This window comes from Felis catus, chromosome D1 (assembly GCF_018350175.1).
Source record: "Felis catus isolate Fca126 chromosome D1, F.catus_Fca126_mat1.0, whole genome shotgun sequence".
Lineage (NCBI taxonomy): Eukaryota > Metazoa > Chordata > Mammalia > Carnivora > Felidae > Felis > Felis catus.
The window spans coordinates 23,941,084-23,965,500 of record NC_058377.1 but is presented as its reverse complement, the minus strand read 5'-3'; positions in this window follow the sequence as shown (position 1 = coordinate 23,965,500).

Genomic DNA, 24,417 nt, shown 5'->3' with positions numbered 1-24,417 from the left:
TGCTGCCACACGGATGAACCTTGAGGACACCACACTGAGTGAAATAAGCCGGACACCAAAAAGACACGCACCGTGTGATTCCATCCCCTTGAGGTATGGAGAAAAATCAAATTCGTAGAGGCAGAAAGTAGGATGGTGGGGGTCAGGGGCTGAGGCAGGGAGGGAATGGGGAGTTAGTGTTAATGGATACAGAGTTTCAGTTTTACAAGATGAAGAGAGTTCTGCCGGCCGAAGGGGGGAGGAGGATGGTTACCCAACGAATGCGCCTCATGCTCCTGAATTGTGTACTTCAAAATGGTTATTTTTTCACAATAAAGAAATGGGGGCAGGGGGTGGGGGCGGGGGAGAAGTGTTTTTCTAAAACCATAAACCTTCTGGGAGGAATGTTTAATGCCTTCAAACTCTAGTCCATTGACAACGTTTGGAGAATTCATTCATTAGATTGCTTGGGACAAGCAACAACACAAAGGCAGTCCTAGAAGGAGGTAACGGAGAGGCATCTGGGGTAAGGGAGGGCCACTAAAAGCGGCGGTAAGAAGCCACCAAAGGCCACCATTGCCTGTCTCCTAGTTCTGCAGAAAGCCAGACCTGTGTCCTCACCTGCCTCCCCTCCCCACCCACCGCCCAGGAAGCTCTGGGGCCTGCTCGGGGTGCCTGGACTGACCTCAGAAGTCACATGGCCTGCACATCTCCCCGGCCAGATACGGTCCTTCCCCAGCCCCCTGCCCACACTCGGGCTGCGCTATAACTAGTTCAGGCCGGGGGAACGGGGGGGCCTTCGTGCTGTTTCAGAGGACGTGGCTTAGGGTCAGGGACACCGGGTTCACCGATTTTGCAGCAGCTCAGAGCTGAGCAGACACTCTTTGCCCTGCCGGTTCTCAGCGGGCTTGCTGAGAAGATGACAAAGAAAGAGAACTCCAATATCTTGATTCCCCACTCTAGGGCCTGCCGCCTTGGCCTCGTCGCCAGCCCCAAATGCCCTTCAGAGACAGCAAACCTCCAGGAAAAATTAAATCCTCACCAAACACCCTTTAATTTTATCCACTTGGCTTAATGAAGGTTCCGGTATTAATGACCTCGAAGGCTTTTTGTCTGACAGTTCGGCCGGTAACTAAACCCTGTGCTATTCCCCCCTCCCCCCCCCCCCACCCCCGTTGCCTGAAATCTCAAGCATCGCCTCTAATCTTATTTTCTATTTCTGGGCTATATTGCATTAGCACCTTTTTATTTCTCCTGGCATGTTTGACAGTGAGTTCAGGCTAGTGAGAATCATCTCTTTGTGCTGGCAAATGGGGATTGCTTCAGTTGTTTTAGAATAATGACTTATAGTTAAAATTACCCCCAGGATATCATAATTATATGGTTGTAGCTTTCTTCTTTGACAAGGTGGAGAGGCGGAGCTCAGGTGGCCTGTGGGAAGTTGCTTGGGGTGGAAGGGAGAGGAGGGATAAACACATGTGTACCAAGAGCCCCCCAGGAGGCATGAGGACAGGGAACAGAAGCTTCAGCTTATAAGATGTGCTCGGGGAGAGAGCTGTTCACCCCCACCCCTGCCACATGCCTTCTGCCCATCTGGATGGAAATAGCAGAGCCACAGCACCAGCCTCAAGAAGAGCCTCACAATTTACAGGAATCCCCCAAACTCCCAGTAACCTGAATATCACAGCTGAATGGCGGGGGGGGGGGGGGGGGGGGGGGGTGGGGGGGGGAGGGGGCACCACCAAGCTATCTGAAATTCACAAATGCACTTTCCCTTTGGCCTAACTCATTAAACAAAAGGTCTCTGCTAGAAGGGAAATGTTATTTGGGAGGAGCCCTGTTATTAACATTAATAGCACCGGCTAGGTTAATTCTTGGATACTCTATTGCAATTTTTGGTTTTACATTTGTTTTTAGTAGGGAGATCAACATTCTCTTACCTGAACCCTATAGTAGAAAGCAGTGGCTGACTGTATGTAATGAGCTTTGGACAGACTTCTGTCTCCTCAGCCCTCCCCCCACCACCCCCAAGTGCCTCCGATGAGGAATGGTGATGGGGACCCACCTTGATAGCCATTGCTCTACCTAAACTTCTAGCAGGGTTCTGAGGGGGTGATATCCAGAATCAGGGAAGGCAAAAGGTCGCAAATGCCGATTCTGCCCAGGTGAGGGGTCAAAGGGGAAGGCCTTGGCCCAGGCCGGGATGATGAGGGTACTGGACCCAGGGGAAAATGGTGTTGGGCCAGAAAAGGAGCAGAAATGGGAGGGGCGATAAATTAGTGCATCCTGGGAAATGACAAGTCACGCTAAGGGACCGATAAAACGAGTGGATATACTCTTTGGAGTCAGACCTAGGATCTAACCCTAGTTCCAACAAGATGACCTGTGCTCTGGGCAGATCACTTAACTTCTCTGAGACCCAGTTTCCCCATTTCTAAAGTGGGAACAATGACAGAACCTAATGAACTGAGAGCTAGATCTGTTAGTGCAAAAATGTGCTTCACAAGTGTGTGGCACATGGCTTGCCTTTGATGAGCCCAAGCGATTCCATTCATAGGATTATTTCCAGGTAGCTCTTGTTAGAACTGCTCCCCTCAACTGCCCCAAATTGCTATTATCTTGCTCTCCTCATTTAGAAGTCCCCCAGATTCCGCAGTCAGCCCCTGGAAAAGGGGGTCAAGGAAACCATCCCACAGGAGGTGTGGAAATTGAATTAGTCGAGTCTGGAGTAGGTGCCTTCGTGAGGGATGAACCGGCTGAGCCTGGGATGGGTCCCCAGCTGTATTTACTGGTCAGGAGGGTGACCCGGAGCCTGATGGAGGACTGGCAAGTGAGGCAGGGGCCCGTGAGAAAGATGATTTTTTTTAAACACGATTTCTAATCTGTGTAATTACTTCTAATCTGTGTAATTACCTCCGCGGGGCCAAGGCACAGGAGAGGAGGAACCTTGTCGACCACCTTCTCTTGCTGTTTTCCTCTCCATCAGAGAGACCTTGAGACCTCCCCAAGGTTTTGAAACAAAATTACATTTTTTCCTACTGCAGGGCAGACTCCAGCCTGCAGGAACGAGGCCGCAGCGGTCTCCAGGATTGCCAACGGGGGCTCCGGCAGACACGAGTGTGCAACGGGCCATTTTTCAAATGACACTAATTAATATGGGATTATTGGGAAAGCAAATCAACTTCTCCTTCTTGATTAAAACCCTCTGTGTTCCCCGGTGACCCCTGTCTGTCCAATGGGCTTTGGCAGGCGTTATGCTGGGGCCGCTCTGGGAAAGAGGTACATTGCATGATCCCCGGTCTCCTTCCCAGCTCTGCCAGTGGGGCTAGTATGTCGCCTGAGAGGCTGACTCACGTTTCGCCCAGTCTCATGAGCGGGGGCGTGTGATCAGCACGGAGGAGGGGCGCAAAGAGCCTGTGTTATCTTAGGCAAGGACCCAGAAGACCCAAGTTTACAACCAGCTTTGTCTTTCCCTGATCAGGCTACCTCACCTCAGTGTCCTCGACGGCTATCAGGCTAGTACTGTCCACCCGCCTCACAAGCCTGTGTTGGAGGAAGCACTATGGAAATAGATATTAACGAGCCTTCTGAATCCCAAAGCCTTGCACAATGTGACGATCAAGAGGGTGCACAGAGACCCAGGAGGGGCGGAAAAATCCATTCATTCGGTAACACCATCATGGGCAGCGCAAGTCTCGGTCCTGCAGGGACAAGGGAGTGAGTCCATGGCTAGCCTGGCAGCCCGGTTCACCGTGACCTCCTCTGGCAACAGCTCCGTGTTAGAAAGAGCTCCAGCCCAGGCTCCTCGACTCTCCCTTCTCTGAGGCTGCTTGTAGACATCTTCCTAAGCCTCGCCACTCTGAGGGCCACCCTGAGAGCCCCCCGGGTGAACAGGGAGCTCCTGCGGTCACTGAACTCACTCTCCACCCATGTGCTTTATTTTTGCACGTGTAGACGTCTTGCCTCCTCACCGCACAGTAAGAGCTTTGGGGCTCTGTCTGCGGTACATTCCGAGCGCCCTCATGGCAGGGTGCCCGTGGCCTGGTGCATACAGGGGCTCAAAAGCAGATATTGACTGACCGAACTGAGTGCTCCCCAGGTTCTCTGAATACCTGGCTTTGCGAGGAACCCCTGACTTCTTGGTTTTGTTACACCTGCAGGAGCCTTGCTGAGGTCAGGATGCCTGTGCTGCCTCACTACAGGACCAGGCTGGAGAGCCCGAGGGCCCCCCACACACCCTCCTCTCCCGGAGAGAAGTGAACACCTTTCCCCAGCTGCCCACACCCACCAGAGAGAGAACCAGGACAAAGCGTTGCAGGGCAGACATGTGAAGAGCCTGTCACAACAAGCCGCGCCTTCAAGTAAGCCAAACGAGATTAGCATTCTCTGTATCACTAGCTGTTATTCTCTTTATCTCTCTGGGCCTTGGCTTCCACATCTATCAAATAAAGGCCTTGGACCAGGTGACCCTGAAGTCCCTCCCATGTCTAAGACTCTAGAGTCCACCTAGAGGACAGGAAGGCAGCCAGGAATTACAGAAAAGAGGCTGAAGCTCAGTCTGTTCCCACACGTGGGGGCTTCAGTTCTGGAGGGTTCTCCGTCCTACCCCCTTTCCTAACCACGGGCAAGAGGCACACAGGTGGCTGGATCTAAGCTTATAGATAAATGTGTTTTTATGTAGAAAGATCATTCCAACCCATGCCCTATATTGTGTCAATTTTACCTCAGTAAAACTGCTAAAATTGGGGGGGGGGGGGAATAATGGCTTACCAGAGAACATCTACTTTTCTACCACCACTTTGGCAATATCATTTTGCTGTTTCTATACAGGAAAGGAAAAGTAAGGGATTATTCAGGAGGCATGATGTCTATGTCCTGTTTTCTTGCTTTGTTGTGGCTCGGGAATAAATTGCATGTTATCCTGTGAGAGCGGAGGGATAGAGTTAAACCCTTTCATTTTATTTCATTTTATTTTATTTTTAAAAAATGTTTAATGTTTATTTATTTTTGAGAGAGAGACAGTGAGAGTCAGGGAGGGGCAGAGAGACAGAGAGGGAGACACAGAATCCGAAGCAGGCTCCAGGCTCTGAGCCGTCAGCACAGAGCCCGACACGGAGCTTGAACCTACAAACTATGAGATCACGAGCTGAGCCGAAGGCGGATGCCCAACCGAGTGAGCCACCCTCGCACCCCAAGCCCTTTGATTTTAGAGTTGGTAGCTTGTGTTCAGATCCTGACTTTGTCTCTTACGAACTTTAGGATTCGGGCCAGGTGATCATTGCCCTGATCCTCAGTTTATCCATTTGAAAAATGGATGACAGGTGTATCTGTCAAAGGCTATTTGTGCCAAGATGATGTGATGCCTTGGGTGCCTGGCACATTGTCGGTGCTCCATAATTAGTTCAGGCATTAAAGCAGGGGTTTGGATGTGTAAGTCACACCCAGGACCAGGTTAAGTTTCACCTGGCTTCTGAGCTGCAGCCCGTTTCTGTGAAATGTTTTAGGTCATTTTGTTTTAAATGGAAGGGATCTCCAAAATTACTCTTCAGGATCCAACATTATGAGACGTGACATATTGGGATCCAGTGCTAACTAGACTGGCCCTGAGCTGACATCCCACGGCTCCTTTGTGATTTTTCCCCCTAATACACGTGCTTACCCCGTTTCTTCTACAGTAGAAGCTCTGCCTCTTCTCAGCTTTCTGAGCCATCCGGTCTCAGAGGCACCAGCTCCAAGCAGCGACCCCCCAATTCCAGAAGAATGCAAACAGTCTGGTTTCTTGGCACCTTAAAGCTGTGTCGTGCCACTCTCCTGAGATGGCAATTTCTTTTCTGTTGTTCTGTTGAATACATTTTTTTAAAAAAGATTCCCTTGGCCGCCGCCGCCTCGCTTTTCTTTGTGGTTAGGATGCAATGACTAGAATCTTGCACGTACTTACAAGTCAATTTTCCTTTAATGATGATTTTACCTGCTCCGGAGCTTATCAGAAGGAGGGTTCACGCACCCGGGGTCTCGGCTGGAAGCTTTCAGTGGGCCTCAGCAGCTGTTCTATAGGCAGTGCACCTGTTTTGAATGTCGTCAATGCAATGCTAATATGCAAAACGATTTGTGGTGCAGGAAACCGGAACCAACAGCAAAAGAAACTGTGTTTGGGATTATAAATCACTTCCCCATCAGCTGCCGAGCTTTCTCTGGGATTCAGCGGAGGAGGCGCTGTGGGCAGTGGGACCCTGTGACAGCCCCTTTCCTGACTTATGTTCTCTGAGAGAAGGATCCAGAGGGACATTGTTATATCTGGCAAGAAGGGATTAGAGGAGGTCACAGTGGAGGAGGAACCTTCGGCAGAAGGAGGGAGCAAGGAAGAAGGAGTTTATTAGGCAAAAGGCACCAGGCATGTGCTTAGATCTGCTTCTATGGCTGTGGCCGGTAGCTTTTGCAGCGGTTTGAATAGAGCATTCTGGAAGGGCCGCTTACCACAAAGAAAGGGCTCCATTAAGGTTCATTAGAAACTAACGTCTCTAATCCCCACCTTAGACACCTTCCACTTCAGAGAGTTGCTCTTGTGACTGAATTAACCTACTTCCATTAGCCAAACAGGAGAGTGAAAGTTCACGTCCAGTAAGTGGCGCTGATAGCCTGGCTCCTTCCACAGCTGAGCGTCTTGACGTCCGTAGTCCCAAGAGCATCCCTGAAATGCAGTCCGGGCATGGCTGCCTCAGTTAGCACATCTGTGAAATGGGTTCAAACCATCTACTGAGGTGCCAACCTGGAGAGTTTCTCTCTAATGAGAGCCATGCAGATTATGAGGCCCGAGCTCACCTCCTCTCTTGTTTAAAAAAGAATGTGGGCAGGTACAGCAGAAAACAGTCCCCGACCATTGGCCATAGCTCTACCGACAACTGCCACCCTTTTATTGTCACTCAAGCTACATGCTCATTATCTTTGAAAATAGGCTTAGGACTAGGCTGGAATTCTTCAGACCAAGCCATAGAGTTCACACTGGGTTTGTCAGTACTGGCGACTGAGAATTTTCCAGAAAGTTGCAGGGAAGGTTTGGGCTTGGGGGGCCAGGGGATAATAAGCTGGGGGTGGCAGTGGGTGAGAGGGACCGCTTTCTATCTGTGATGCTCCTAACCCAAGGATGAATTTGTAAGTTACTGCAGGATGTCAGCTCTGTGGGATAAACAATCCTGGGGCATCTGCTCCTCGCAGGACGCCAGGCAACCACCCGCCCTCAAAGAGTTTACATAGCCATAAAAAGCTAAATGAAAGCACAAGGTGGCATATCCCAAATGTAAGATCCTTAAATGCTGTAGGATTTCGAGGGAAGAAGAACTTATCATAGTGTGGGCAAAGAGGAGATGAAACTCAATCTGGAGCATACGGAACTGGCACGGAAGTAGCAGAGAACATTCTGGGCAGAAAGAGTGTCAGGACCAAAAGTGTGGCGATATGCGAGCATCACAGGGCACGGCCACGGGGGGCAGGAGGCGGGGCCTGAGGAAGCAGCAGGGGCGGAGCTACCGAGCGCTGGGAGAGGTGAAGGCCGTGCAGTAGAGGGAAGCAAGGAGGGGCAGGTGAGCAGGCCTGTAGTGGAGTCAGAAGGGAACCCGAAATTCAGAACTGGGGCTCTCGCTCCTGTGTGCCTGAGACGCAGGAGCGCTGAGGGGGCTGGTGGGGAACCCACCGAAAAGTCCTACCACCCCAGGGTGCAGGCTGTGTTTTCACAGCGGCAAATAGTCTGTTTTCATGGACACTAGAGGGGGTTAGCTGGCAGCGTGAGGACCTGCAGGTGTCTGGGAAGGGCGTTTCCAGCTCGGCTCACTCCCAGGCTCCGCGGGGACAAGCGTGGGGGGGTGGGGGGCAGAGGGTGTCTCATCCACCTGAGAACAAGGATGAGAATCACCCGGCGAGTCAGCGGGTGCAAGTCCCTGAAGCCCCATTCTGGGTATCATCGTTTTCAAAGCTGCAGTAGTCCCTAGTCCCTAGTCCCTCCGGATTTGCTGGGAGAAAGTAGTTATTTACTTCCTGGGTTTATTAAAAATGCACCCATTACCTGAATGCCTCCAGGCAATGGTACAAAAATACATTTTTACAGGGTGGGAATTCAATTAAGCAGACATGCAAATGAACCTCCAGCAAGTAGGCCAATGAGGCTAGCCCCTGTCAGGTGGATGACAGCCCAGATGACAGGTGTCCTCAGTACGTTCAGGCTCCCCCAGCCAGGAGCGGAAGAACCATGCAGATGTAAAGGTCCACGGGTGATTTCTCCTCTCTCTCCTCTTTTTCACTCCAACCCGGGGCTCCTGCAGTGCTTCTCAGCCTGGGCGTCGTGTCTGTGATAAGGCCGGGAAGGGATGGGCCGTCTCGGGGAGCTGAGGTAGAAACATCTGGGAAGGGGATTTGGAAAACATTGCTTGGCAGCTGCCTGTGTAGTCTTTTAGCCTCATGCTCAGCTGTAATCTGAAACAGGTCTGTGGTGAGGCTGCGACTCTTTCTGCAGAAATCTTGTAGGGTAGGTAGCAATGTTTCTAAAACTCAGATGCGATGATGTCCATCAGGATCTCCGTAGGTCCCCGATGCATTGGGGTCCAGATCCCACCCTAACGTGGTATGGGTAGTACTTTATGATCAGACTCAAAGTAAGAGACTAAGGCTCAGAAAAGTGAACTTCCTTGCCTAAAGTCACAAGAAAGGTAAGGAGGTGGCAGAATTGCAATACGCACCTATGCTTAGCCAACTGCAAAGGCCCTGCCCAAATGTCTGAGCTCCCCACCCCCACCCCCAGGGTCTTCAAACCAGAAACACCAACCCCCGGCTGGTCTCTGCCCAAATGGCAAACCCATTTCCTCGACAGGGGAAATGCAGACTTCTGGGTTCTTCTGGCTGAAGAATTCAGGGAACCTTCTTCACGCTAATCATCCAGGGCAGCGATTCTGAGTTAAGTTTGGTATAGACATATTTGTTTATATCCGGAAAGCATAATAGTTTAATGGAAGGAGAAGGGGACTGAGGTCAGCTGCTAACCAATGAGACAATGTTACCATATCAGTTCCTTTCTAACCCTTCCTTTCTCCACTGTGATATAAAGATTTTGGAATCAATTACCTCTGTGGTCCCATCTATCTCTGATTTTCGGTGCTACATAAGTGAACTAAAAGAGCTAAGGCATCCCAGAGTCAAAATCAGCCCTGGGGTTGTCTGCTCTTGGATAACACACTGCTTCTGTCCTTGGGCTTGGATAATCAAAAGCTGGCGGTACGTTTCCCACGACCACCAAGGTGAGGTCACGGTGGTTAGGTGAGCCACAGGGAGAAAACATTCGTGCCAAGCGAAGATGGTTCAAGCCTCCCTGAGCTCCACCAGTCTCCTGGGGAGAGGGAAGCAGGTCAAGACCCAGGGCCTGCACCGTCTCCCCACAACGGTGCTCAGAGACCAGTCCGTCCCTGCCCCACGGATCTAGGGAGGTGCTTATCTTGGAGGAGGAGACACTTAAGGAAACTGACACTCTCCTATCAGCTATACTGCAGGAGATTGATCAGCTGCTGGCCAAGCAGTTGCTACTAAGAGACCATTCTCCACTGGGGATCACAGCTGTGTTTACACTAACCGTCTAGGGTGACCTGCCTTCCCCAGAGGCTCCCCCCGCACACTTCGCACTGAGGCTCAGCTCCGAGAAGGCTTTGCTTTCAAGGAAAGGCGTGTGTTTACCATCGATGTGATCATGCAACAGGGAGCCTGAGACCTGCCTGGCTTTGCCCGCAGCCGTGCAAATGGCTGTCATAAACCTTTCTCCGTCTGGCCCGGATCACCTGGAGCTGTTAGATAACCCTCCCTACTTAGCAAGTGGTTAGCGTCAGGGGCAACCATAAAGGTGTCGTCTCCAACAGGCTGCCCTTTGCTGACCCCAAGAGAAAGCCCCGGGTTGTAGGCACTGTCACTGGAGCTGCGCGAAGATGGCGCTCGGCGGGCTCCATCTACCATCCTCTCGTTGGCATTTATCCATAACAATGCCTACCTCACAGGTTTGTTGCAGAGGTGAAGGGATTAAGACATTCAAAGCCCTTAAAACAGCGTCTGGCACAGAGTATGCTCTTTGCAAGCAGTAGCTGTTATTTTTCTTCCTCAGTCCCCTGAATATTTAGGGAACACCTATTAGGTACCAGGTACTGAGCCAGGCACGGGAGATAGAAAGCGGGAAATGAAGACCCAGTTCCTTCCTGCCCTCGAGATGCTTCAGCTCTATGGGTGGCACCCACAGGCATTCTTGGGGGCCTCCTCCAGAGCACAGCCACCCACCCTAGGGGGGAGGTAAGAACAGTCACTCAAATCCCCACCTTCCAACGTAGTAGGTGAGAAAAGTCGCTCACACTGACGTCAGCCTGCAAGGCAAGGGACGGTTCCCACCCTCTGAGCCCCCCCTTGGGCTCTCCAAAGCACCAGTGGTCAAAGCTGTTCCCGTGGACTGAAATCCTATGCCATTTTTGTCCCAACCCCGTATTTATCTACTGAAAAACTGCCTTTCGTCAAGGCTTTCAGATTTCATTTCCTAAGCAATCCATTCTAGTTAAAATTAATCCCCAACCCAACCCTGTCAGTTGTCCTTTGTCTATAAGAAACAAGCTAAATAAATAAATAAATAAATAAACAAAAACACTGAGAGAATTATCCTGTAGCCACCTTCTAATATCTCATTTCTGGTACCACGTAAAACCTTATTGTTAGGTGATGCTCTGATGTTAAATGGCTAATCTCCCTACTGCAGCTAAAACATCTCAAGCTGGCCTCCTTCTCTGCAGGCGTGGAAAGTAGCCACTCCATGTCCTCGGTGGATAACCCTGGGGGATGGAAGGTATCCAACACTCTGAAATGCCAAGCCCATATCAAGGAACATCTGGGATTCTTCTTAGGAATTAATTTTAATTGATCCAGCATTCAACAAATATTGACTCCATAGCATATACTAGGCACTGGAGGTAAGGAATAAGAAACATCTCTTCCTTCAAAGAGTTTGCAATCCTCTAGGAGACGACAAATATGGAGAAGTCACAATATAGATAGATGAGTCTGATAATAGTAATATGCATCCAGTGACTCCTTACTGCCAAGTCATTTGTTGAAGATGTTATCCCACTGCTAACATGCTTTCCATACGCAACTGTTCTCATCTGTTCTCTGGAAATTCCTTGAACAGACCATGTTGATTGGTTCCTTCACCTGCCATGCCCCTCTTTCCCACTCTGGGTCTGTATGGCAAACTCCTTTTCATCCTTTAAAACTTTTTTCAGACTCTCCCAATCATTTTAAGCATTCCTTTCCCTAAACTACTTCTCTACATTCTTTTCATGTTTCTCTTTTTGCACACATTATCTTATATTCTGATTAATCATTTGCATATCCTTATTCTTTGCTAGAACATATGTTTCTTTAGGACTTTAATAAAGTACCTGCCTATACTGGATATTCTTAAACATTCATTGAACTGAACTGTGTATAACAATATAATGATATTACTACTATGACCGCCATCATAACTACTGGTTTTTTTGTATTTTTATGAATCAGGAATTATCATAAGTACTTCACATATATTTCCTCAATTTTTCCTCAAAACAACATTGAAAGTGGGAGGTATCGTAGATAGTTTCTCCAGTAAGAAGTGATACCTAACACAGAGTGTATTGTATGAATTGTTACTTTTCTTTCCTTCTTCACCTCTCTCTCTCTCTCTCTCCTCTCTCCTCTCTCCTCTCTCCTCTCTCCTCTCTCCTCTCTCTCTCACACAGACACATACACACACACAATCTTATAAGCCATGCTTGAACCTCTTTTACTATTTTGGAGTTGATATCTGACTTAGATGCCTCGTTTCTGTATTCCCAAAGTACCCTTCATATGTCCATATAAACACATAGGAAGCTGCTATAACTACAGATTTAGCACTTTGCTTCCTTAAACTGTAAATTCTTTGAAGTCAGGCATGTCTCATTCATTTCTTTTACCCCAAATAAACATCATGCTGTCTAGTACACAGTAAGTGTTCAATGAGTATTTATGGTAAAAGGAAGGAAGGGAGGAAGGAAGGAAGGAAGGATGGGAGGGAGGGAGGAAGGGAGGAAGGAAGGGAGGACATCTTCCACAGATGAGGTGAGTTATTTGGATAGAAAATACTATTTCTCATAAAACCCAAACACTCTTCAGCCAGGCAAAGGAGAAAGAAGATCAGTGAGCATACTAGAGCGTGGAATTACTGATACATGGCGTTTTTTATAGAACCCCCATTTTGTAAAGCGAAAACTAAGGAATGTTGGTGAAATCAATGGCCTTCAAATTCTCAATTGACTTTGAGGTCTTTAACTTCTAGCCTGTCGCTTTCACTATGGAACCCAACAGTCTTCAAAGGCAACCCCATTGGCTTCGTGTACCCTCTAACTCCTCAAGCAAAAATGGGTAAGAAATGGAAATCGTGTGTCCACTTATTTAGGAACACTTTTTTGCCACTCATTCTGTGCCAGGTTCTCTGCTAGGCGCTGGGGACACGGAGCCCTGTCCTCTGAGAGCTCCTGTTTTTAGAACTGTCATCCACACTGCTATCTTATGCATCCTTCTACTCAAATCATCCAAGGTGAGCACATCAATATGATCACATCCACGTACTCGGCTAGCCGATACAAAGTTTCAGTACTTAAGGGACAAGGAGAGAAAAATAGTAAACATTCTGAAATTGAATTGGCGTCTGAGTTTAGCTTACATATTGGAGTGACTATGGGAAGAAAAGTTAGACGTAGAAAATAAATGTAGAGTGTGCCCACTTTATTTTTCCCTGCAACATATTTAACAGTTATTTGGAAGAAAAAATATATATATAAATAAAAAATCAGAGGCTTCTGGGTGGCTCAGTCACTTAAGCATCTGACTTAAGCTCAGATCGTGAGTTCGAGCCCCACGTCGGGCTCCGTGCTGACAGCTCGGAGCCCGGAACCTGCTTCGGATTCTGTCTCTCTCTCTCTCTTTTTCTCTCTCTCTCTGCCACTTCCCTGCTCACTCTCTGTCTCTCTCTCAAAAATAAATAAACATTAAAATTAAATAAAAATTTATCAATTAAAATAAAATCAAAATAAAACAACAACAACAACAACAACAACAGAAGAACAATCATCTGTGATAAATGCCTCTCCAGAGAAAATCTCCAGATTTGTCAGAGGCTGCCTGTGGACTAAAGATAGGCAACCTGCCTCCCCTCCCTCCCACATTCTATCATTTGACTTACAGGCAACCTCCTGCATATCTCATGGTCATGGGACAAAACTCGTCCTTCACCTGAGACACTGGGGGTGGGGATGAGGGTGGGGGTGTCGTTGTTTGTGCTGAGACGCCCATGGGTGTGGATGCTCCGAATGGTCCACCAACCTCCTTGATCACTTTCCCCATCTTCTCCACTAATAAGTGCACTGCTCCCCTCCCACCTTCTGACTTCTATGGGAGAGTCACTCAAGGTCAGTCTAGCCTGTCACCACTGACTCTCAGGTGGTAGTCGTTTACAGGATGAGCCAGATTCCAATTAAGCTGAGGGGAAGGAAATCGGAAATTCAGCTTCTTTGAGGTAGAAGCAAGCCCTCCCCCGCCCCCCACCCTCCGCCCGCTTGCAGAGCCGCTGCTCACCTTATCCTTCACCTTGCGACCTCCCAGACACCTGTGGCTACAAAGCCCCAGGCGAGTGTTAGGTTGTCACACCAAACCTTGATGCCCAACGTGCCCCCCACCCGCCAGGGCTGCTCAGGCAGCGGGGAGGCGATTAGAACCTGTAATTTCTCATCTCGGTTAGCAGGTGACAGGCTCCGATAACATGGCATCCATATGGTGTCACCCCTTCTGTTGAGCACAATTTTAGGGCAAGATTCATACCGCTTCTCTCTGTGCTCAAAATAGATGCCCAAAATTGGGATAGAATTTACATAAGTTGGCTGAAGAGACTGTGTTCAATTAAAAAGCTTTTGTCGCCAAGAAATTTTTTTAGTGGATACATATGCTCCTTTATTGCAGTCCTATGGTGGGGGGAGAGTTTGGTTCTCTCTCTCTCCTTTTCCTTTCTCCCTTTCTTCCTCCATCAATTAATAAATAAGGAGGGAGTGGTTATCTTCCCCAAAGGCTAAATGAGCAACAAACGAAGGTGCAACCCATATGGAAATAACAGGGAAGCAGGCCCATGAGAAAAAGAAGCAAATGGTACCCTCTTGCCTAGCCTGGGGCAAGGCAGTCTGCAAATCTCCTCTCTGCGTGTAATCTGGGCTGTGTCCCAGAGAGAATGGGCTGCCCCACTTTGCAGCCACCATAAATTCATTGGGATGCATTTTCAATTGCAATGACACTGAGGCATGAATTTAGAAATCTACAACGTGTTTTTTTTTTTTTTTCAATCATGCAAGAATAGTATTCTTGGGCAAAAATTGGGAAAAAAAAAGTATAAAGGAGAAGAAAACTCACCCGTGATTTTACTTTGCAAAGATGAAACTCAGTTAACATCACCGCGTATTTCCTGTAAGCCTTTGCTGGAACTGTGTACATTCATACAAATTTGGGATCCGAAGACACAAATACTTTTGTGTCTCTGCATTTGTGTTTACCGCTGTATCATAATTTCCTGAGCATTTTTCTATCTCAAGTACATTTCCAGCACATCACTTCTCATGGATATACTATCATGCAGTTAACTATTTCTCTATTTTGGAGATTTATGTCATTTCTAAATTTTTAGCTATCTTCCTACAAACACTGCTGCAATTAACAGCCTTGACTTTGTATGCACCTCCGATTACTTCCTTAGGATAAATTTGCATGGGTTGTGATTTGAGGTGTCTATTCCATCGTGAAGACAAGTTGCACAGAGCTTTTCACGTGCTTTGGGACTGGTTCATCTTATGATTAATGCATGCACTTTTTACAATGCCTGTTTAGCATCAGAAATGAAATCAGTGTTTAAGAAAGTAATTTGTTTCGAGTGTTTTCCTATGGAAAGCTAAATAACTCTGGATTGGACATCTGTTGTTTTTGCCTGTTCAGCATCCACCCCCTTCTCGCCTTTTTCTATATAAGAAATGTATTTACGGTTATATCCAATCTCCATTCTTGTGGCTCCAGTGGAGCTAAGGACCTTTGGATTCAGCAGTGGCCAATCAGACTCACAATGAGGGGCAGATTTTGGACTTTCATTAGGACTCAATCTTTCCTCTGAGTTTGCTGAGTGGGTAAAATATAAGCCCAGAGATGCTAAGACTCATCTTTGCTCTGACATGGAAATAGTCCATCCAAGTATCAGGTTGGCATGGAAAAAAGAAGAGGTAAGAGAGGGAGATGAATAGACTCCTGACGACATTTACAAATTCTGCTCTACCTGTGCTTGAAGCTAATGAAGTTACCCCCACAGATGTTTCAGTTATGCAAGTCGTCAAATCCCTTTATTACTTAAAATGATTTGAATTGGGTTTCCATCAGGTACAACCTAAAATGCCCAGCTAACATAGGCCACCTTCAGGAATCAAACTTAGAGACTTGGGTTTCATCGCATCTATGGCCTCTGCAAATAAGCCAACTGGTAAACCACACGATTATCCGACACCTGCTGTGGGTGGAGTTGTATGCTTTTATTCACTGGCAAAACCCCAGCTCCAGGCTTACAACAAACTGTAGGGCAGGACATAGGATCATGAGGGCGTTTGAAACTGGGCATTCCAAAGGATGTGTAGGTCATGCCTTACTAAAAGGGATAGAAATAGTTTGGTTTTGGTGGGATTTAACTTGAGCCTGGAAACACTGATAGGATTTTCATGGGCGGAGCTTGGGAATGAAGGGATAACAGGACAAATTAAAACTGCATGAGAAAAAGGACCTAGGCAGGAAAGTGCTCGTGGTAGGCTGATGGCGAGTGAGGAGACGTGTCCACACACCATTAACTGAAGGGGGAGCCAACCATTACCTGGAGTGCTATCATTATGGATTGATAATTACCCTGGATTACATATTGCAATGACCTATTCCAATTGTTTTTTTCACCTACCGAACTGGAAGGCTACTTGAGGCCGGGCACAGCCTTTCCTTTGTACACCAAGCTCTTGGTACATTGCCCTGTTGTACTACGCACATTCCCAGAAGATGCATTGACCAAAAAAATAGCGTAAAGCTGATTGCAACGTTCAGTCGAACATGATCTATCAGAAATTGAGAGATAACATCCTCCACCTGGTGTCAGTACCTCTCCTTGGAAGTAGGTCAGGCAAGTGAGTACATTCATCGCCTTAACCACCAAATGGCCGGTAGCTCTGATACCTGGCTCTTTTGCTTTCCAGGACATTCCTGACCTGACATGCAGGACCTAACAAGGCGCCTTGCTCAGAAATAAGAACTCAATAACTATTTGGTAAATTGAATTGATAAGCCCTGGACTTTGTTTGTTCTTCTGGTCCCTGCAGCTAGCCACACTCTTTGCCTCTCCCCTCATGACCTTTTCACGTCTTCCTAAAACAGCTATTCTAATGTCTGGTGCAAAGCTGGCCAGTGAGTGTTACGGGCAAAATTCTCTGGCCCAAGGTTTATTTCCCAGCATAAGCTGATCATGAGAATCAGCTATGTGTGTGCTCAATACACAGGTTATTGGGTCTCTCCTCTGGGAATTCTGATTCATAGGCTTGGATTAGGGTCCAGAAATCAGGGTTCTGGACGAGCACCTGAAGTGACGCTTTGGGGCAAGTTTGAGAAACCCTGCAAATTAACAGAGCTGTCCTGCTGTAACATGTTAACTCGCCATAATCACAAGCAACTGGTTAACACGTGGAAAAGCAGTCCTGCAGACTGGGAGAGACCACGGTCAAGGGAATCCACTATCTTGGACTCAGGGCCTAACGCTGACACTTGCCGGCTGGGAGGCTTTGAACAAATTATGTAACCTCTTTGAATGTGTGCTTCTGCCTTTGTAAAAAAGGAAGGGGCACTTGTCTCTTCCCCTCCAAGGAATCTAATTAGGTGGTGCATGTAAAAGTGTATCATATATGGGAAGAGTTTTTAGTTTGGTGTCTTGATTGGAAGCAAGAGCCCAAGGATCATCTGTCTGATGGAGGAGACAAGCCTTTTGCCACTGGTTATTTGTAACTATCAGCCCCACAAAACCACTCACTGCATGTTTCACCTCTTTCATGCCAACACACCGACGCCGGAAGGTCATCTCGATAAATAACAATTAGCATTTATTGAGCACTTGCTCTCCATCAGGCATAGTTCTTCTAGATGAATTATTCAGACTGATCAATGTAATCCTCACAACAGCTCCATGAAATAGGTACTATTTTTATTGCCATTTTTTGTTTTGAGTTGAGAAGAAACCGAGAGGTACCGAGGTATATTTAAATCATCTACCGCGAGGTATCATCGGCGTATCGTGAAATAACCTGTGAGAGGCCGCACAGTTATTAAGAAGCAGAGCTGGGCTTTGGATCCAGACAGTGTGACTCCAGAGTCCCTATTTCTGACCCACGAAACCACATGACTTCTCAAGATGGTGGGTGGTCCCCATATTGATAGGCAGAACATTCAGGGTCTCCTATTATTTACTTCATCATCCCTCTTTTAAAAAAATGCAAAGGGATCAATAAAAGAGGTAAGTGGACAGGACACAGAAGAGTTGAGGGCAGCGAGGCACCCTGTATGACACTACAGCAATGGGTCCATGTCATTATACATTTGTCCAAACACACAGGATCGACAAATTGAGAGTGAACGTTAATGTCAACCATAAACTGTAGGTGCCAATGATGTGTCCATGTCAGCTCATAGATTGTAACTAAGTCTCACCTGGTGGGAGATGTGGCTCGTGGAGGAGCACGCATGTGCGGGGGCAGAGGGTGTAGGGCCACCCTGTTCCTACCTCTCAGTTTTGCTGGGAGTCTAAAACTGCTCTAAAAAAAAGCGTATTAAAATAAAACTTCAAAAAGTAGTACTTTTCCTATAGACCACCCTATTGGTCAATAGTTATTACAGAGTATTAGCACTTGATGGTGTGCTGGCAAACGATGAATCTAGGAGGGGGTCACAGAATAGAGGCCCACCTACCAAATGGGTCCCCACAACCTCCGAGTGCTCTTCAGTTTAAGAATGCCTTTTAGGGGCGCCTGGGTGGCTCCGTCCGTTAAGCGTCCGACTTCAGCTCAGGTCATCTCACATCGTGAGTTCAAGCCCCGCGTCGGGCTCTGGGCTGACAGCTCAGAGCCTGGAGCCTGCTTCCGATTCTGTGTCTCCCTCTCTCTCTGTTACATACACAAATAAATAAAACATTAAAACATTAAAAAAAAAAAAGAATGCCTTTCAGAAAGGCACACACTATGCACTTAGGTATTGTCTATACCTGGCCATTCACACCTGCATTACCTGCCTAGCCTCTAGAGGCACTTGAGTTAGCTCCTTTAATCCAATCTTATCCTTCTAAGAGGAAACAAAGAGCCCAGACAAATGAAATGCATTGCCCAAGTTCAAAGCAAATTAACAGCAGAGCCTGGAATACATCCCAGCTCTCCCAATTCCAAACCACAATAAAGGAGAGACCACAGCAATGTCCTGGCGATGAGAAAACAAAGCAAAATAAAGCAAAGCGAGCATGAAGCACAGACAGAGAGTGTGAGGGTGGTTGGAGGCAGGGAACAGAGGCCACTTAACGGTTCCCAGCACCCCTCCGAGTGGACTTGTCCTCGGCAGGGTTGGAGGACAGGACAGGTGCCCAGAGTGGCCACTCTGCCCTCACAGCACCCGGTAATTGCGTGGCCCCCCAGTCCCTTTGTTCATCAAAGCACCCCGCCGGGAAGGTGGGAGCACTTGGAAGGGCCCCTCTGCCCAGTGAGGCAGGAGAGGCGAGGCCGCACTTTAATTGAAGCCGGCAAAGGAGAATTCTGGAGCCTGGCCGCCTTCTCTTTGCCCTGCGAAGAAAGGCCGGGGGAGGAGAGCGGCACAAAGCCGTGCACCCTGGGCTGCCTTCAGATTGCCGCCTCAGAGCGGCTTGTAGCTCTGGAGAACTTTTAATAGAAATCTGCCGAATGAAATGGGCTACAGCTGTTTGCCTTGATAAATATATTTTATGCTACATGCCTCAGCCGCCATCTGTTTGCTGATACGAGCACTTCTTCGTGGCAACTAAGGAGAAGTCATCAAAAGGAATAGCAGGAGCCGGGTTTCTGAGCAGGTAGAGAGGGTGAGGCAGACAGGCAGGGAGCAGGTTCCAGGCTGAAAGGGACCGGCCTGGGGATAAAGGAGGCGGCAGAGGGCAGGCGCAGAACCGGGGTGCACTGGACAAGTCAGATAAGCCACCCCACCCCATCCTCTGTCCCAGGATTTTCCAGCGTGCTCGCCTAGAGTCCTCAGTCTCTCTTCCCTCCACCTCCCGCCTTTGGCATCTAAAACGGAAAGCGAGATGACAGGGAGTGCAAGGTGTCTGCCTCGGAGCCAGCACCGGCTGGTGAGCACGTCCAGTGAGCGCCCCACACCTGAGTCAGTCCTGGCCACCAAGAAATCTGGGGTCCTTGCACTGATTCCACTGTCTGCTGAGCCCACGTCCAGATCTGGGGTGGGTACAGACCAGTCCCAGGGAGGGGTCGAGGCCAGCGCCCCGAGAGTCATATCACCTATTCTGGGACCACCGAAATCAGGGAGTAGTTTCCCATCACCTCTGCCAAGCCCTGTGGACGCACAGTTACCCAGCCCTGTGAGGACTGAAGAAATGGTCCATTATTTGCTTAGAATGGATATGAGGGAGGAGGGGTTTACCTGTTCTGGGTCTCTAAAGCATTTTGGTGAACGACAACAGATTTGTTTACTCTTGAACCATCAAAGCAAGAGAACACAGGAATATCCTTAAGAGAAACCAGCTTCTACAAGGAAAGGCTTCAAAGCCTCGAGATTTCCGATTTCTGAATGCAGAACCTATGTGAATTTCCTCCTTCCCTCCCTTCCTTCCTTCCTCCTTTCCTTCCTTCCTTCCCTCCCTCCCTCCCTTCCCTCCTCCCTCCCTTCCTTCCTTCCTTCCCTCCCTCCCTTTCCTCCTCCCTTCCTCCTCCCTTCCTTCCTTCTTTCCTTCCTTTCTTCCCTCCCTCCCTCCCTTCCCTCCTCCCTCCCTTCCTTCCTTCCTTCCCTCCCTCCCTTCCCTCCTCCCTTCCTCCTCCCTTCCTTCCTTCCTTCTTTCCTTCCTTTCTTCCCTCCCTCCCTCCCTTCCCTCCTCCCTTCCTCCTTCCTTCCTTCCTTCCATGCACAGGGACAAATGTGAGAGGCCAATATGACACACAGCTGTCCTCAGTGGCTCCTTATTTCTGGCATCTCATGGCATCACCCTTGTCTCCCACCCACCAGCTCCTGTCACTCCACGAAGAGGAATGCAGCCTGCCTGGGAAACAGTGAGCACCACACAGAAGCAAACTGCCCCCCAGCGCGTCTCCCCCTCCCCTTCTCCTTCTTCCGCCCCTCCCTGAGTCATGGCAGGGAGGGTACCGCTCTGACCCCTCCTGTTGGCACTAAAAGGGGCAAAGTGTCCTGACCAGCTGCATCCTGGCGCTTCCTTCCTTCTCCTAATTGGCTCTGCCAATCCAAAACGGCCAGGTAGGAGCAGGTTTTGATGCTGCGGGGGAAGAAGAGCAAAGGAACAGCCCAGACACAGGCTGCAGCGAGAGGAAACGGGGATGTATAATCGTGGAAAACAGGGCACAAGCTTCCAACACATATTAGTCAAAAACAAACTGGACGAAGCACCTGCTGCTCAGTGCACCTCCTCCCAAGGACGTGGGCAGGGTGACTGCTGGTGACATGCTTTGAGACGCTCTGACAGAAGGCACTAAATCATTGTGTACTGAGGATTGTGATTTTCGGTCCAAGAAACCAAGTGCTTTGGACGCGCTTGTGAACTGCTGGCTGTTCATCGGAGCCAGAGCGGGCCTCCGGCTCCATCGGACCACCAGCCCCCGGTATTAATAAGTGTTTCCATGGCACTTGCTATTTTACGATTATCTTTGCTAACATGCCTGCCTTAGCAGAAATAACCGGCCAAATGTAAATCCTTCTGCCCCCCGCCCCTGCTGCCCGCCAGCCTTGGAGGAAGAGGTCCCGGCTCGCTCAGACACCTTGAGAGGAGATTAGTAGGTCTCACCAGATCTCTGAGTTAGCACCCGCTTCCATCCACACCCACTTGCTGGCTCCACACTCATGCTTCCACTCCTCAGTCCTCATTCCAAGTCCAACTCAAGACAAACTCCACGCACTCATTCACCCTCTTACTCATTCCACAAATACCTGAGCACCTACTGGGTGCAAAACAGTGTAGGCCCTGAAGATACAGCCGTGAACAAAAGCAACAAACACAATAATCCTGTCCCCGTGTAACTTACATTCAGTGAGTTACCCCAGCTGAGGGGTAGAGAGTAATTGAGAAGGATATTATTATAGATCTAGCGATCCAATGGCCTGACATCCGAGCAGATATCTGAATTAAATGAGGGAGTAAGTTAGGCTTCTGGGGAAAACCACTGTAGGCAAAGGAGCCAGCAGGTGCAAAGGCTCTGAGGTGGGCACACAGTGTTGAGAAATAGCAAGGAGGCCGATTTGGTTGGATGGGAGCCAGGGCAAGGCATGTGTTTCGTGTCATAGACATGGCGAGAGATGTAACCTTGCTCTCATCAGATGCCCTTTCTTCTCCCACCGGTCCGGCCCCCCGGGCTCACCTTTTTTTGAAATTCTATACTGGCCCTGCCTTCAGTGGTTCATTTGGACCTGCCTAACACCTATTTTGTGGGATTGCCATTTTATGCCTTTATGTTTTCTGTATACATAGAAAAGCAGATGAAGGCTCCCCAGATTTCCTCCCGGATTGCTGTGTCTTTCCTGAGCCCCGTGGTAATCCTATCCATTCTTCCTTTTCGAACATCCTGACCATCTCTCCATTGCCCCCTTGACACCAGGTGTTGAGAAAGAACCACATTCCATCAGGAGCATGTTTCCAGGCACCCATCCGAGTACTCCTTGTGGAGCACATAGTACTCTATCTGCTAGACATTGTGCCAAATTCCGGGGATGAAAAGATGAGCAAGACGGGTTCGCTCAATAAGCAGCAAGTCTAGCGAGCAGGCAAGTTATCATAAAAGTAAATGCTCACAAAAGAAAAAAAAAAACAAGTAAAGGACAGAGGACCAAGCAATTAGCTGTTAACTCTTCCTGGAGAAAACAAGGAAAGCTTTACGGTGGGAGGACAGTAGAGGTAGGTATTGAAGATGAGTCAGTATGTAACAGGGAGACAAAGGAATGAGAAATGTTAGAATAGGGGCTCTCAAACGGGGGTGATTACAACTCCATGGGACATTTGCTGAAATCTGGGGACATCTTTGGTTGTCACGGCTGGAGGGAGGGAGGCGCTCCTGGCTTCTCCTTAGGTACAGAACAGTCCCTCCAGCAAAAACTACCCTGCCCCAGATGTCACTAACACCGAGGCTGACAGACCCCACATTAGAGGCAAAGCACCAGGAGAAATAAAGAGCGAATGAAGACAGTGGCAGGACGTGGTCCTGGAAGCGGAGGTTGAGCCAGAGAAACGTCTCATGCCAGACTCTGAAGTTTTACTCTACAGACAATAAAGAGCCAATTAAAAAGAAGTCAGAAATAGATAAAAATTACAGCTGCCAATTACTGAGCCTCTACTCTGGGCTAGGTGCTTTACTGCATTACCTCTAATTTTCCAAAAGAGAGACAGAGACAGAGAAACCTAGAGGGCATTTATTATTATTTCTACTTCACCGATGAGGAAATAGGGAAACCAAGGCTCAGAAAAGGGGAGCTGTTGGCTCAGGGGTAGTGACAACAAAAGATCCAGATCCAGGTGAGATCCATCCAGTTCTGGATCTGGATCCAGATCATCCAGATCCATCCAGTTCACCATCCAGATCCAATGGTGAGTCAGCAACATTGGGCCAAACAGCCTTTTGCGGTCTGATCTTGGGGGGCACTGTGAATCCACACTGGCTCCCGTGGAGAGCTACTCCCACTCATGGGTTATGACCACAGTGCTCTGAACATGGCAGGCACTGAATAAAACCCTTCTGAAGGAAAAGAACACTAGGTAACCCATAGATTTCTTTGGGAATCAGGTGACACGACATATTCTGTGTCCCAGGAAACATGCTTTAATTATTTCTGGAGAACAGTTGAGCATTTGCTGATCTTTCCCTCTTCTTTCTTTCCCTTCCTTCCTCCCTTCCTTCCTTCCTTCCTTCCTTCCTTCCTTCCTCCCTTCCTTTTTTGTGAAAAGATATGCTTGGCAAACTATGAACATTCACCAAAACTCATTTCTGTTTCCTCCTGGGCACACAACCAAACGACATCCCCCAGCTGCCTTTGCGGCCATGTGACTGATTTCTGGCCAATGAGAACTCGGTGGAGGTGGCTGGTGCAGTATCTGGGTGTAGCCCACAAGAATCTCCCACATGCTATTCCTGCTAGCTTTCCCCACCCACTGCCTGCATAAAGAGGACACGGAGGGCATATAGTTCAGCAGAGATGGAAGGGGCAGAGCCGCCTGAGTCCCAGAAAGCCTGCCCGCTAGCCCATTATCACTGCATTAGGCTTAATGTGAATGGCACTAGCATTGGGTGAAGCCAATAGGATTTGCAAGTTGTCGCCGTAGTTGGATTTACTTGCCCCACCTAAGACAGGGAGCACGGGGGAGAGGTAAGTAACATAGAACTGAGTTTCTCACTTGTACAGGAAATTCAAACACGTGGCTTCTTAGGCGGAAGTCCCAAAGGCAACTCTGGGCAGCGATAGCAGTCATCGAGGAATCAGTGTCCTCCTAAATGTCTACTTCACTATCTCTAGTTACGTGATTCTGTCTTCGTATCGACCTCCAGATACAGATGCCCACACTTCGGGCAGAAAGAAGGAGGAAGGGCACATAGGAATTGCCCCCCGCCCCCCAGCTGAAGTCAGCCCCGTTGAAAGACTTGCCTAAAAGCCTCTTCTAATGACCTCTGCTCACGTCTGATGAGCCATGCGTCTTTGCAAAGGAGACGGGAAAACATCATCTCTTTCCTGGTATCTTGCCACCCAGGATAAAATCAGAGTCGTACAGGGAAGAGGAGGAGTGGATGTTGTGTAGGAAACTAGGAGTCTTCACTAAAAGAAGGGAGAGAACAGGGGTTTTGAATCAGAAGATTCTGTCCCGGGGCGCCTGGGTGGCTCAGTCAGTTAAGCGTCCCACTTCGGCTCAGGTCATGATCTCGCGGTTTGTGGGTTCTAGCCCCGCGTTGGGCTCTGTGCCGACAGCTCAGAGCCTGGAGCCTGCTTCGGAGTCTGTGTCTCCCTCTCTCTCTGCCCCTACCCTGCTGGCGCTCTGTCTCTTTCTCTCTCTCAAATATAAATAATAAAAGCATT